Source organism: Bos taurus, chromosome 8 (genome assembly GCF_002263795.3).
Source record: "Bos taurus isolate L1 Dominette 01449 registration number 42190680 breed Hereford chromosome 8, ARS-UCD2.0, whole genome shotgun sequence".
NCBI lineage: Eukaryota > Metazoa > Chordata > Mammalia > Artiodactyla > Bovidae > Bos > Bos taurus.
Genome location: NC_037335.1, coordinates 31,992,563 through 32,008,428, shown reverse-complemented (window position 1 = coordinate 32,008,428; position 15,866 = coordinate 31,992,563). Strand labels below are relative to the sequence as shown.

General features: G+C 34.3%; 1 pseudogene; it reads left to right on the top strand.

Moving 5' to 3' along the window:
* The window catches only part of LOC782372 (large ribosomal subunit protein eL32-like), a 92,618-nt pseudogene extending 77,176 nt beyond the window's left edge, over window positions 1–15,442 (top strand).
* The last annotated feature ends 424 nt before the right edge of the window (window positions 15,443–15,866 follow it).

Genomic DNA, 15,866 nt, shown 5'->3' with positions numbered 1-15,866 from the left:
GTTATAAGATGAACAAGTTCTGGGAGCTATAGTTCAGCATGGTGATGGTAGCTAATAACACTGTATTACACAGTTGACCTTCAAACAACACAGAGATTAGGATCATAAGCCCTCCATGCATCCAAAAACTGCATGTAATTTATAGGTGGCCCTCCATATACTCGGTTCCTTCATATAGGTGTTTCCTCCATATTCACAAATCCACTTCCTCAGATTTAATCAATCTCGGATGCTATAGTGCTACAATAATCACTACTGAAAAAAAAAAAAAAAAAACCACATACAAGTAGACCCATGTAGTTCAAACCTGTGTTTCTCCAAAGGGTCAACTGTGTACTTGAAAACTGGTAAGAGTAAATCTTAAATGTTCTCACCCAAAAAGGAAATGGTAGTTATGTGACAGGATGGGGGTATTAAAGTGCTAACACTATGATTACTATGTTGGTAATCATTTTGCAATATATAAATGTATCAAATCAACAATTTGTACACCTTAAACTTACACAAGATTATATGTCAATTATATCTCAACAAAGCTGGGAAAAAAACAGAATAAATAACAATTATATAAAGATTTTTTATTCCATCAAATTCATGGGAATGAAATTTTGTTTAATACTATAGGCACCAAGTACAGAATGAAAATTTGCATTAGATAACAATTATCCTATTTTGTTGTGTCAACTCTAGCGTTGCTTATTTGTGTAATTTTTGTACAAATTATATTCTAATGTATCCCAGCTTATACCCAGGAAATACAAGCAAAGGGGCCTAGTGTTAAAACTACTATATCTAAAATAAGTGGAGAATAATGTAGATACATGATATAGTTACTTATTCTAAGTGGTCTAAATTTTGGACCTCAGAGTCAGCTTCTGGGAGATAAAAGAGAAAGTTCCACATTCTCCCTCATAGCATTATTAGATCCTAATTTTAGTTGTAAGCCCCACTTTTGGTTTGAAAACAAACCAAAATAAACCTCTTTGCAATTCCATGGGCTGTCCATGGAATCCTCTAGGCCAGAGTACTGGAATGGGTAGCCGTTCCCTTCTGCATGGGATCTTCCCAACTCAGGAATCGAACCCAGGTCTCCCTCATTGCAGGCAGATTCTTTACCAGCTGAGCCACAAGGGAAGCCCAAGAAGACTGGAGTGGGTAGCCTATCCCTTCTCCAGGGGATCTTCCCGACCCAGGAATCAAACTGGGTCTCCTACATTGCAGGCAGATTCTTTACCAACTGAGCTATCAGGGAAGACCCGAATGCTCAATACCAGATCTTTAAATGGTTTCTAGATTTTAATTATTAGAAAAAAAAGTCTTATGAACACACATACAAAATTTATTTTTGTGAATATTTTTTAACTTTTATATGCTTGTTATTTTATTATTTCCAACCTTTCTTGGAAAATCCTTGCTATTTTATACTCACCATGCTTTTTCTTTTGTTTTTCCTTATAAGTATGGCAATACAAGTATAATTATTTATGCAAAAGTTTATCCAAGTGATTTTCACTCTGGGCATGTGTTACTATGCACATATTTTATAATAAAAAATTTTAAGCCAGATTATTTGAGTATTCTCAAAGCAAAAATTACACTGGGCAGTATTGAACAGACAACATCAAATTCATTCGGGGCAACAAGGCCAAGAGACCAGAACAAAGTTTGTTTAGCTCCACGGAAACAAAAGAGAAGAGTTTGTAAGGGCTGTGTGATGGGCACTGTAGTTCTTCAGTGTTTGCCTACAGGCTTTAGCCAAAGGAAGAGTAAACATTTTTTGTATCTTCATGACAGGTGGTAGTTTTACAACTTAGAGCAAGTCTCCCATCGCAGTCAGGCTCCTACCCTCCCACAGAGACTGGGCAACAGTCTCTTCCTTGATGCTTATTAATACATTGCAAAGAAATGGCTCCCAGGTCCTTGAGAAAGACAGCCTCTGGTGGTCAAACTAGCAAGAGGAATTCATGTATGTATGTGTGTATTTCAGATATAAAGGACATAACAGTATATTTATTCCAGGTGTATGATGAAATGGTTTTATATTTGTGTATGTTGTATACCCTACATCCACTTAACATCTATCACCATACTTTTTTTATTGTGATGAGAATTTTTAAGATCCATTCTCACAGTTACTATTAAGTATCAAATACATTATTATTAACTATAGTCACAGTCACTATGCTGTACATTATATTATTTACTCATTTTATAAGTGGAAATAGGCATCTTTTGACCCCCTTCCCTCATTTTATCTACACACAACCCTCTGCCTCAGGCAATCACCAGTCTGTCCTCTCTGTGCATGAGGTTGGCTTTGTTTATTTGTTTAAGATTCTAAATATAAGTGAGTTCACATGGCAGTTATCTTTTTCGGTCTGACATTCTACTTAGGTAATGCCTTCAAGGTCCATCCGTGTTGTCTCAAATGGCAAGATTTCATTATATTTTTATAGGCTGAATTTTATTTTGTGTGTGTATATATGTATATATATTTATATATCACATTTATTATCCATTTATCCATTAATGGATATTTAGATTGTTTCCATGTCTTGGCTATTCTAAGTAATGTTACAATCAACATGAGGGTGCAAGGATCTTTTTGAATGAGTGTTTTTGTTTCCTTCAGGTAAATCCCAGAAGTGAAGTTGCTAGCTCATACAAGAAGCTTCTCGAAATATTTAAATTCTCAAAGGGACAGAGAAAGAATTCACAATTACAAGGTTTCTAAAGCAAATGTTCTAGCAAAATGGAGGGGAGGGAATCTGTCTGACTAGACCATCTTGACTCCTTAAGGGTCAGGGTGAGAGGGAAGTTAGGAGCCCACAGGCAAGAAGCAGCCTATCTAGTTTTCAGTAAAACTGAAGCAAAGGTCAAGGCTTCTTGTCCAGTATCAAGTGCTAAATAATTTCTAGTTCGATTACGAATAAATTTAGCATTTCAGGATTCTTGGGGTTCAGATAAATAACTGCAATGAGTTAAACTAGAGAGGATTGTGTGAAACTTTCACTGCTTTATAATAATTGGAGGATACAAATTATTTTTTTTAATTTTGAGGTAAAAAATTAATTAGTTTTATATATAAATCACAGAAGATGTGGTCACACAATTTTGCAAATAATAATGCTAATGAAAGTAACCTAAGTTAGCACAATGACTATAAGAATTTCAGAGTGCTTGCATTTGAAACAGTCTGATTTAATTCGGTTAACAATTTGAAAACATGAAAGTTGTACTATAGATAATATTGCTGAAAGACCTCCTTTCTACATTTTGATACCTTTTTGTCTTAAAAGGGTGTTGGTATTAAGAACATTTCTCCATTTTTTTCAAGTAGGTTATATCAACACATGGCAAGTACATAGTTAATCTGATCATGTTTTAGGCAATGCATTTGCATATCTTATTTTAAAGGAATACCTTCCGTTTCCTTGCTATGTTTAAAATATTGTGAAGATTAATGTGGTATTACTATTATTATCTCAATTTTTCAGATGAAAACCCTCAGGATCACAGAATAAATAACTTTCCCAAAGTTATGTTATAGTGTTTGTATGAACATACATTCAACTCAAATTTGGCTCACTGCAAATCGTAAGCTATTTCCCTTGTTGAGCACCCACCAATCTGAGACCAGCTACTACAGTAGGGGTATTTTTATTCGTTTATGTACAGTGACCATTTTACTTTATAAAATATAATAAAAATAGGCCTAATAAGTAATTTACAATTAGATATTTTAGGTAACAGATAGGAATGTCAATAAGAATACTACTGTCCTCAACATTGAGATACAAATCGATCTATTCCACAACAATCATTTTTAAGTTTTCCAAAGCGAGAAAGAAACACTGTATTAGAAAACAATACTGTTTTCAGAAAGACAACATGTGAAAAAACAAAAACAGCATTTTTTTGGTATACAAGAAAGGAAATGAAGAGAAAGAATGGATTGTTTACCGTCTTTTCACTGCAATACCACTACCACCCTCATCAAACAGAACCAAACCAAAATAATTTACATACACATAGCTCGTCTCCATACATGTACATTCTCACACAGATTAGCACTTTTGCTGACCAGCACCTGGCTGGTCCCTGGAGGTCTATAATTGAGAGTACTCAAGTCAGCAAAAAATCTAAAATAAGATGCTTGGGCTTTTTATTTCAGAATTCTGAAAATCAAATTTGTGGACTGTTTCCAAACATAAGTCTCCAGCTTCACTAACCTCGGAATGGGTCACTTCTGAGTAAAGTAGAATATTCAGGTTTGCTTTAATGAACTGATTTTTCACTCAATTCACTAAATGGTCTTTTAGCCAGACACAATCAAGAGGATGAAAATTATGTCTTTAACTATGTTAGCAAGTGATTAGTGCACAAAATAAAAAAAAGCCATTATGACAAGCTCTGGTTGGTACCTCTGTATCATGCGAGTATGTGTAGGATCAGCTGCAGGCATGGAGGCGAGGGACACTGGATGGTAGTCAGTGAAACATTCAACCTCTGTCCATTGGCCCATTGCCCCTATATTTTTATTCTTATTGACTCATGTACTTTATGTATATATGAATTAATATTTTTAGATGGAACATTTCATAAATACCTCTCTCTAGAAAATAATAGAAAATGCAATACTTGAAGTTTCTCAGGAAATAGGTTTAAAAATATTCTTGGCTATAGGGGCTCACTGTGTATCCGTTAAGTTTATGCCTCAAGACAGGATTTAGTAAAGTCAAAGGATAAGTTTTAAATGTGAACTCGTGTGAGTAAAGTGAGGGTCTGATTTTCTTTCTGTTTTGTTCTGTACTGCCAAAGGGTGAGGTACAATACACTGAAGTAAAGTTATAATTTTCCACCAAAAGTTGTTTATTTAGGTTAATCTTTAAACTATTTCTGTATTGACTATGTATATACTATTTGCACATTCTGTACTGACATTTTTCCCCCCAAAGGTTCTAACTATGTTTAAATTCATTGCACCTTATTACATGATTTTTGGCTCTGAAGCTCAAGGACAAAATTGAACTTGAATAAGATTCGGCACAGCAACAGTGGCAGGAACAAAACCCTTCTTTGTTGGAGGTGATTATTTATTAGCCAATGAATATCATTTAGCTAATTTGGTACTTTTGTGAATAAAGCCACTGGTCAAATCACTAAAGTGTGTTCCTCATTCTGACAATCAAATTTAATTTTCCTTTGTGTAAACAGATGATTTGGCCTGTAAGTTCAGACATTCTCAGTGAGAAAAATTAATTTGCCCAAAATATTAGTCATTTGGAGTCAGGAGCAAGAGTCATTTTCTAATATAGCTTCTCAAACAAATATCAGTAACATGACTATTATATAGTCATATGGATTACGCTTCTAGTACCACATTTAGTGAACTACATAACTGATTTGTTATATTTTACATAGATTTCTTAGAGATTTTTTATTATTGTGTTTTCACAACATATTTCAAATATTACTAGTATATTCATTCATTCTCCTGATTTCTCCCTTTCTCTGTAAAGTGATAACAATAATGCAGGTGAATATTTTCATTTGCTTCATTATAAAGTGTCTCATTTCAAAACTGACCTGAAAAAATATGAGCTATTTCATGCAGCATGAAAATGACAGAATGTAATATAGGCTTACATGACTACAGGTCCCTGAAGAAGGGTGAAAAATACCTGTAACACCCTGCAGTCGGTTTCCCTACCTACAACCACACGGGGACCAATTATACAGATTGAGGAATAGCTTGACAGAATCAAGGATGAGTTCAGCAGCCCCTGAAAGAGTATCGAAGATTAGATCAATACAGTTCTGGCATAAATGAAAAAAGAGGTAATTAATACAGGAGGCCAACCAATAAATTAGCCAATTGTGTTAAGGAAATGGTGTGGGACTTTTACTGCTCTAAATTTTCCTCTGTAATCACAGGGAAAGGCTTAGTGTAGTTTGGATTCCCTTCCATAAATAAAGTTTCCTTGCTTGACTTCTAAGATCTATGAGCTAGACACATGGTATAGAGTGAAAATTAAAACTGGGACTTTAAATATATTAATAACTATTTAGCACAGAAAGAAAAAAATAATGTTGTCTGATTCTTGTGTATCAGTATCTAGTGGATACTTAAGAGCAAAATTTTCATTGTAGATGACACTCCTAATATCTGAAATTTTATACTTGTAATTCTAAATATATAATTCTTCATAAAAATCATAAAAGTAAAATACATCATAGCTAAATAAAATCAATGGTGAAAAATTAGCAAGGATTGAGAAAAAATATTTTTTCAAAATCGATTATTAAGGCATCATACCACATGGGGACTGTTTTAAAATGTATAATTACAAACTTTATCACTATATGCGGCAATAGAGACGTGAAAATCATATATGAAATGTTGACCCATCTAAATAATACTTCATAAAACTCTGGGAGGACTTTAGTCAGTCTTGTGTCTATATTCTGAAGTATCCTTGTCATATGGTAAGGCTATAGTTTAGATAAATGGTCAACTAAAATGTGCATATCATTCTAAGAACAGATTGCTGAAGTGTCCAGAACTAACTGTCAAATGACATATATTGCTCTACTTTTCCCAAAATATCACTGCTTCATGACATCAGTTTAAATATTAAGAAAAGTATTTAACCAAAAAATAAGAAAATAGGAGAACAAAATTATTATTACTGTATAAATTATTTAAAAATTTGGAAGTGAATTTTGAATAACTGATCATGTTTTCCACAAATGTACCAAGTGGTTTTCAGTTCAGTTGTGCAGTCGTGTCTGACTCTTTTCGACCCCATAGACTGCAGCATGTCAGGCTTCCCAGTCCAATACCAATTCCCAGAGCTTGCTCAAACTCATGTCTATCAAGTCGGTGATGCCACCCAACCATCTCATCCTCTGTCGTCCCATTCTCCTCCTGCCTTCAATCTTGCCCAGCGTCAGGATCTTTTCCAATTTTTGTTCTATTTGTTTTCTATTGCTGTGTCACAGATTACTACAATTTTAGTGGCTAGAAGTAAATGATTTATATTACAGTTTCTAGATGTCAGAGATCTAGGCATGTCTTAACTGGATTCTCCATTCAGGGTCCCACAAGGAAGAAATCAAAGTGTTAGACTGCATTCTAATATGGAAGCTGGACTAGAGAAGTATTCCCCCTAAACTCTTCCAGGCTGTTAAGAATAATTTCCTAGTAGCTGTGATTCAGGCAACTTGCTCCTTGAAAGTCAACAACAAAGGGAATCTTTGTCTCTTCACGTCTCTAACTTCAAAGATTGCCTGACCGTCTTTTAGAAAAATCACATAATTAGATCAGACATACCAGATTAATCACTTCCTTTTATTTAACTTAGAAGGAACTGACAGAGACCTGAATTAAACTTGCCAAATTTCCTCACTTTCATCATACAATGTGAATATGTTCTTAAGTCCCACTCCACTCAAGGGGAGGGACTTCTATGGAGTGTATACAACAGGTAACAAGGATTTTTAAGAGCATCTTAGAATTCTGCCTACAACACATGTCCCAAGTATCCTTTCACACTGTATTTTCTACCTCTGAGCAGTTCACCTAGCTGGATGAAGTCCTGCAATTTTTAATAATGAATTGTTTTTGTTTTCACTGATCTGAAATTTGAAACAACAAAACTAAGCACAAAACTAGGTTCATTGTAGTTAAAAAAAACTTTAAATCATTGCCTTAGCATCTCTGTTCACAATATTTTTTGCCTTCTCTTTTGGTTGAGGTATAATTCACACAGTGAAACACACAGATCCAAACTGTAAGGTTGGATGATTTTCACCAAATGTTAAGACTCAGGTAACCCACACCCAAATCAAGAAACAGAGTATTTTCATCAACCCAGAAAGATCCCTTGTGCTTCTTCCCAGTCAATGACTACCCATACTCATAGAGGCAATAACTGCTCTACTTATTCATAGATTAGATATGCTTACACTAAAACATGTTTGGAATCATTTCATACATCTTTTGTCAAATACATCTCTAAGTTTCATATTATAAATTTTTAATTGTCTCTGTCTACTGGTAGGATTCTTTACCATCTGAGCCACCAGGGTAAAAGACAGGGAGGCCTGGTGTGCTGCAGTCCATGGAGTTACAAAGAGTTGGACCCAACTGGGCAACTGAATAACACCACCAGCACACTGGTAGGATATCACTTTGTTTATCAACAGTTTTAAATGGACATAGCTGGCTAGACAGCTGATCTCCACAACAGAGATGCATAAAAATCACCACTGAGATCATCTGCCTCAACTTCAAACAGCTGTAGACGGGTCAATCGGAGACAAAGCCTATCTGTGTGTGAATAAAGACCTAGGGAGGCTTGCCCCTGGGTGTTTCTTGTACTTGCTTACACACTTTCTCTGCCCTAAAATATTTGCATTTTAGTAAAAGCCTAACAGGAAGAAACTCTGTGGAATTTTGTGATCCTTGACTATATCTGACCTTTTGAGATCTTTAAAGTTCCAGCAGGGTTGGGATTTTCTTTTGTTGGTTTTGGTTTTTAGCTTCCTTTATATTTTCTAAATGTTGTAGATGTGCTGGTGAATAAAGTGAGTTTTACTTTTTCCTACCGAATTTGGATACCTTGTATTTCTGTTTCTTTGCTTGTGATAGAATCTATAGCACAAAGTTAAATATAAGTGGTTATTTCCTCATGTTGGGAAGAATTTAGACTTTCACTATTAAAAATTTATCTTAAGTTTTTTAAGTATTTATTTTGAAATAATTTTAGATATACAGAAGAGTAGCAAATACAGGACAGAACATTCTCATATAAATTCCAACCAGTTTTCCCTATTGATGTCTTACTTAGCCATGGCACATCCATGAAGACTAAGACATAAACACTGCTTCAATACTAGTAACTAAACTATAGGTTTTACGTAGATTTTACCTTTTTCCACTAATATTCTTACTATTCTAGAATGTATTACAAGACAATACATTACAGTTAGTCATCATGTCTTTTTAGTCTCTTCCAATCTATGAGAGATCCCTGGTTTTCTTTTTCATATCCTTAACACATTTGAAAAATATTAGTCAGGTATTTTATAAAATGTCTCTCAATTTGAACTTGTATGGTGTTTTCTTTTGAACAGGAATAGGAAAAAGTAGGTATATATTCCCAGAGCAGCATCCTTAAATATAATACAGTAACTTTTCTAGAATATGTCCTGATTGTGGTACCTCTTGATCAATTTCTCAGGCAAATGACATTTCAATAGATAGTCCTGTGTGTATGTGTGTGACTGTATAATTTTAATTTTAGGAAAATTTTCTTGAATTGCAGAATTTTAATATATTTATTCTGTTTCCATGAGGCTTCCCTGATGGCTTAGATGGTAAAGAATCTGCCTGCAATGTGGGAGACCCAGGTTCAATCCTTGGGTTGGGAAGATCCCCAGGAGAAGGAAATAATAACCCATTTCAGTATTCTTGCCTGGAGAAGTCCATGGACAGAGGAACCTGGAGGGCTATAGTCCATAGGTTCAAACATGACTGAGCGACTATCCCTTTCACTTTTATTCTGTGTCCTTACTTTGGTTCTTCTTCCAGGATTGCTATATATTTTACACTTTACTTCTGATTTTTAAGTTTCTGTCCTCCACATTTTTAATCTTCTGTTTATCTTGAGGTATCACCTGTTATCTTCATTTGCTCTTGTGTTCTTTGTAGTTTAATTGTTATGGGCCAGTTTTCTAAGGACATGTTTCTGGCCTGTTTTCACCATCAATAAGAATGTTACTCTGCAACTTGTTCTCTTTTCCTTTATGATTTTGTATAGGACTTAATTTTGACCTATTTCTATTGCTGATTCTTAGGTAAAATTTGTTTTCCTGAACTTTTGGAATCACATGAGTTTCAGGAAGGCTTCTTAACATCCCTGAGCATTCTTATCTGTTACTTATAACAAAATACCATGAATACAAGTGGCTTAAATAACAGAAGTTTATTTCTCAGTTTGAAGGCTACAAGTCCAAGATCAACATTTCAGTAGGTTTGGTTTCTTCTCTTCTTATGAGGACAACAATCAGACTGTATTAGGGCTCACTCATATAACTTTATTCTAACTTAATTACCCCTCTAAAGCTCTTCTCTCCTGATACAGTCACATCCTCAGATATTAAGGATTAAGACTTCAACACATGAAATTTTTTGGCAGGAGGGCTTACTCAGTCTTTCTAACATGAGGTCACTTACAATTACCCAGTATTAAAAAGGGCAAAACCCCTCCAGGTTTCAGCTGTTTTACTCAGGTTGGAGAAACCTACTCTCTGGGAAATACTTCCTGACTATCATGGTTCTTCTGTTCTTGGATCTCAGATATTCTTTCAGTTCATTCCTTCTTCTCCCCACACAGAATTAATACAATGTGGAACTTTAATTCTTACTGGTTTGTCTCCATCTGCTTATATGTTAGAGTGCATTAGGACTTACTACCTAGTTCTGTTGTGTATGTGGCTTATTGTTTGATGGTTTTACTATCGTGTTCCTCTGTATTTCCTTATATTGGTATTTCATGTTTTCTTTTTTTTTTTTTTCTTGGTCTGTATTTTGACAATACAGGGTTATCAACTTTAAATATTTTAAAAGACATGTCCTTTGGTTTTATTGTTCATCTCTGTTTTTCCATTTTCTATTCCATTGATTTCTGCTCCTTAATATTTTCATCCGTATACTTATTACTTAAGATTTAACTTGCTAACATTTTTATAGGTATTTTAATGTTATGTTTTCATTATAATTAATCTCGAAATATTATTTGATTTCTCCTCTCAGTTATTAGGAAGTATGTTACTTAATCCTCAGATAATTGGGGATTTTTCAAGTGTCTGCTTTAAAATTGATGACTAATTTAATTCTGTTATGGCCAGAGAATGTATTGTGGATGATTTAACTCTTTTAAATGTATTATCTCATTTTATGAAATAATATATGGTACCTTTTTGTGAACTTGAAAAATATGTGTATTATCAGTTTGTTGCTTAATAGTGATTTATTTCTGTTGATTAGGTTCACAAGCTGTTGGTATAATATTTTCAAGTCTTCTTCTGATTGTCTAATTGTTTTGTCAATTGCAGAATGAGAAGTGTTCACATCTCCAACTATGAGCTGACTCCATTATCATTACCAAATGTCTCTCTATCCCTGGTATATATAAATATTCTTTATCCTGACGTCTACTACGCACAGTATTTACAGACATACTCCAGTTTTCCCACAATTCATGCTTGCAGGGTATAAACACAGAAAAAGAACAGGAAGTCCCTAACAACCACGATTAAGCTAGGCACTGAGATATTTCTAAGAATTGCCTTCCAGTGAGGTTTAGAGTTTTTAATGAACAAGATTCTAATAATTGGTTGACATTCTTTTCTGCTGACTCTATTGTCTTTGTCATTTCTCAATCCGTTTCTGTTGACTCACTCTATTCCTAGTTATTGGTGACATTTTCTGGATTCTTCACATATTTAATAATGTTTTCATTGTATTCTTGTACTTGTGATGCTAAGTTCTTGAGCACCTAAATTTTTCTGATGTTTTCTTAATAGACATTTTTTTCCCTACAACAGTAAGTTGATTTCTTTGCAGTTAAGCTTGATTTTTGATGCTTACTTTTAAGCGCTGTTAGGGCATACCAGAGTAGATTTTACTCTATAGAGTTAAATTAGTTAATTTGAAATTATGTGGGTTTTTTATGTTTGTAATGTTGTATTGTAATGTACATTATTCTATTGTGTCTGCTGTACAACATAGTATCGACATTTTATGGATTATACTCCATATAAAGTTACTATAAAATATTGTCTACATTCTCTCAGCTCTCCGTTACATCCTTGAATATTGTTTATTTTATACTTAGTTGTCTGTATGCCTTAATGCCCTTAACCTTTCTTGCCCACTCCTCATTAGTTATCACCAGTTTGTTCTCTGCATATGTTTCTTTTTTGTTATATTCATTCATTTATTTTCTATATTCCACATATAATTGAAAATATACCAGCATTTGTCTTTTTCCGACTTATTTCACTAAGCATAATACACACTAGATTCTTCCATCACGTCAAAAATGACAATATTTCATTATTTTATGGTTTTATCATATTCTATTGTGTATTTATATATACCACACCTTCTTTACCCATTAATTTGTTGATGGAGACAGGTTATTTTTATATTTTGGCAATTGTAAATGATGCCCCTATAAACACTGAGGTGCATATATGTTTTCAAATTGACATTTTCATTTTCTTTGTGCATTGGCAATAGTGGTTTTCACCTTAGCTGGGAGTAATTCTGAAACAGAAAAGGCTGGAACAGGAGTCCAGTGTGAAATGGGATGCATGCCGGGGTGGTCCTGGCAGGGTGGTCAAAACATCAGTAGTTTTCAATTTGGTGTCTTGGCGCTGGAACTGGGAGCAATCAAGTCTGTGTGTGTGCTGTTCAACAGTGAAGTCTGTTTCTTACAGCCCTCTGTAAGCCCTACTGGTTTTCAAACCATCTAAGAGGACTTATCTTTCTAGTGTCAGACCCCAGAGATGGGGTGACTTATATGGGGCTTGTACCCCTCACTCCTTAGTGAGGTTGCCCAAGCCAATGATATTCCCCTGCTCTTCTGGGTCACCCATTAGGGATGTAGTTCCCAATTAGATCACCTCTCTTTCTGCCAGGTTCCTTGTTGTTCTTTCCTTAAAGTCTTGGTTATAGAAGAGCTGTTCTGCTAGTGTACAGGCCTTCTCAATGACAGTGGCTCTGTGTAGTTGAAGATCTGATGTTATTTATAGGAGGAAATGAGTTGAAGGTCTTCTTAGTTCACCATCTTGATCCCACGCCCTATCCAATTTATGTGTTTTTAAGATTTCTATTGGCAGGAGCTTTCCTTATATCCAGTTGCCTTTGAATTCAGGCTGTGAAAGTACCCCAAGTTAACTAAATGGTTTTTAAGTCATTATGTATTTATATTAAAATGTATAGACACACAAGATGGATAAATTCAAGATTGTATAACGTATTCAGTCTTGGAAAGTATAGGTTCAAATTTACATCTCATTAGTTTATTTTAACACATATCTTGAAGAATGACTATGGTTTTGCCATATGTGGGTGGAAGGATCTGAAGGGAATTCCATCCATTCAAACCTTATAACATGAGTAAAGAATTGAAAGTCTATTCATGCAAGAAGTCTTGAAGAAATATCTACTTGGGAATCATAGCTGTGCATTGCAAAGCTGTTGTGGTGGTGTGGTAAGACATCTTTATTATAGGAGCTAAAGCAAGAAACTGTTGTTTGGGCTAGACATAAGCCCTTCAAGAGTATTTTTATCATGACTTCAATTTTTGTTTTGACTAGTGTCATAGATTGGAACACAGTCTGGCACAAAATGTGCAGTTCTGAAAGGATATCTCTAAACAGTCATTCATGAGCTTAACCAAATTTCTTGGTGCTACTATTTCAACAGCCATACATAGCAACATTTAACACCCATGCAAAGTCCCTAGAAAGAGGGCAAGATTCTCTCTGTAAATGCAAAAAGAAAACATTTAAAGAATTATTTACATTTATTTTGTTCTTTTCTCCTTTGCCTCAAGAGTATTTCTGTAGGGAAAAATTATTTAGGTTAATTGTTTGGAAACATGACACTGGTATCCATCCAATTTTTATCATTTTCATTATATCAAACAAATTCCGTTTTCATCTTTCACTAGCAAGACTCCTCGATGTCAAGATGGGCTGAACTAAAGCCAAAGACAGGATTTTGCATACTTCATATCAGACAGTTTAGTTCCTCCTTCTCCTGGATGACTAACCTTACATCTGATTTTCATATTCTGAAGTTTCAAATTCTTCCCTCTCTCTAGTAGCATGACTTGCATCTAACATGCCATAAAATTCTCATCAAGGCACTTTCAAATACATGAAACTATAATGCAAATGTAATGTAAATAAGGGATTAATTCAGAATTTTAAATAAAAATGAATTTTAAATAGATAAAACTTAAATTAAAACTTTTCTTGATAAGGGAAACCTTATAAGAATGATATATCACACTAGGCCAAACATAAAAGAGAACTACAGATCATGCAGTATTTGAGTGGGTTGTGACTACATTGTTGAGACAGCAGTGGTACTCAGAGCAGTTTTTCTGCACCTGAATGAGGCTGAACACTGCATTTGAATGATGCAGTAAAATCTTGCTCTTGTAAAACTACAGCACAGAAATAATGCATTATTTTGAATCATCAGTAAAATATGAAGAAACGTCAGCACAAGGACACTGAACAAAGCCTTTTGTAACAGCTAAAGCTAAAGCGTTACTAAGCACCCTCATTAAGGCATCACAACCCAAGCTTTCTTTTCAAACCAGATTTAAAAACACTATTTTATTTCAAGGGTTCAGTTAAGTATCATGATACATAAAGAAAACTTTTAAAATGTAAGATTAAGAAGAAAAAAGATTTTCATAGAAATTTCAAAGGAAAACAACTTGAAAAAATCTATTAATAAGCACAAAAGATAGAATTGGCTATGATCCAATTATACAAGTACCCCTAAACGATTTTCAAACAGTACTCTTCAGTTGTACCTTAGCAAACAGAGGATCACTTTAAGTGCAAGAAGAGAAAAACGCAAAACAAATCTCTACCTTTCAAAAGCAACAGAAGTTTGCCAGTTTATTGCTGTGTCTAAAGGGAATTAATTAATAAAGTTTCTCCATCACTCCCGGTTTGAAGTTATAGGAAAGAAGAAAGAAGTACAGATATGGAAAAAAAAATCCAAGTTCTGCAGGTATAACATGAAAGAAATAAAGAATAACCTTCATTGAAACAAACCTATCTTGTAGTTTAAGAGAGATACTAGTAAGTTAAAAACAGTGTTATTCATTTTAGATGTTCTTTTAGTGAGGATCAAAGTATGCAAAAGAAATATTCACCTTTGAAGTTAGATTTTCTTCTTGAATTCACATACCCATAGTGCTTTTCACTTTTAATTTGCCTTAATGAATTTATTTATATATTAAGTAATTCTATGTGAAAGCACTCTTAATTGCTGCAAGCATACAACAGATCAGTGTAAGTTTCTTATATCTAGGAATTAAGTCCATCAAGTAGGGAGGGCAGGAGAGAATCACATGACCACTACAAAGATTTTAAAGTTGTATTCTGCACATTGATGGCATATCTATGGGGGTACTGTTCTCACAGGCATCATAGATTTGTTTTTTATTAAAATAATTTTTGGCCAATGACAAATTATCTTACTCTACTGAGTCTACGTGTTTGTTTTGTTTTTCATTTTTAATATAGATACTTGGTAGACAACAATCAGCAAGGCTGTGGAACTACCAGCAGAAAACTTTCCAAATACAAACCAAAAGGATTAATTTTGATAGATTAAGTGTAGCCCAAATGCTAGCCTCACCTTTCCATGCTCACAAACTTGACTGGTAAACACATTTCAGTGATTCCTTCAAAGGTCAACTATGATGTTTCCAACACTGATAACTAAAAACATCATGAAAATGCATAGATTTATGTGGGCAAGAGAACTATCATGTGAATCAAAATATTTGCATTTATAGAACCAGTGCATTCTCTTCCTGCATGCACTGTGACAAGGAAAGGCAAGTACATAATTAGCAGATGGTTTGATGAGAATCAGTATAAGAGTCATAACATAAACAGATATTTACTAGCAACAGGGTTAAAGTACCTAATGTACATAAAAGCATAAATACATATTCGTAATTGGGTGTCTCTTGATATTGAGTCCATAAAATTCAAATGCTATGGATAAATGCATAAACCTACCTTGTACAATT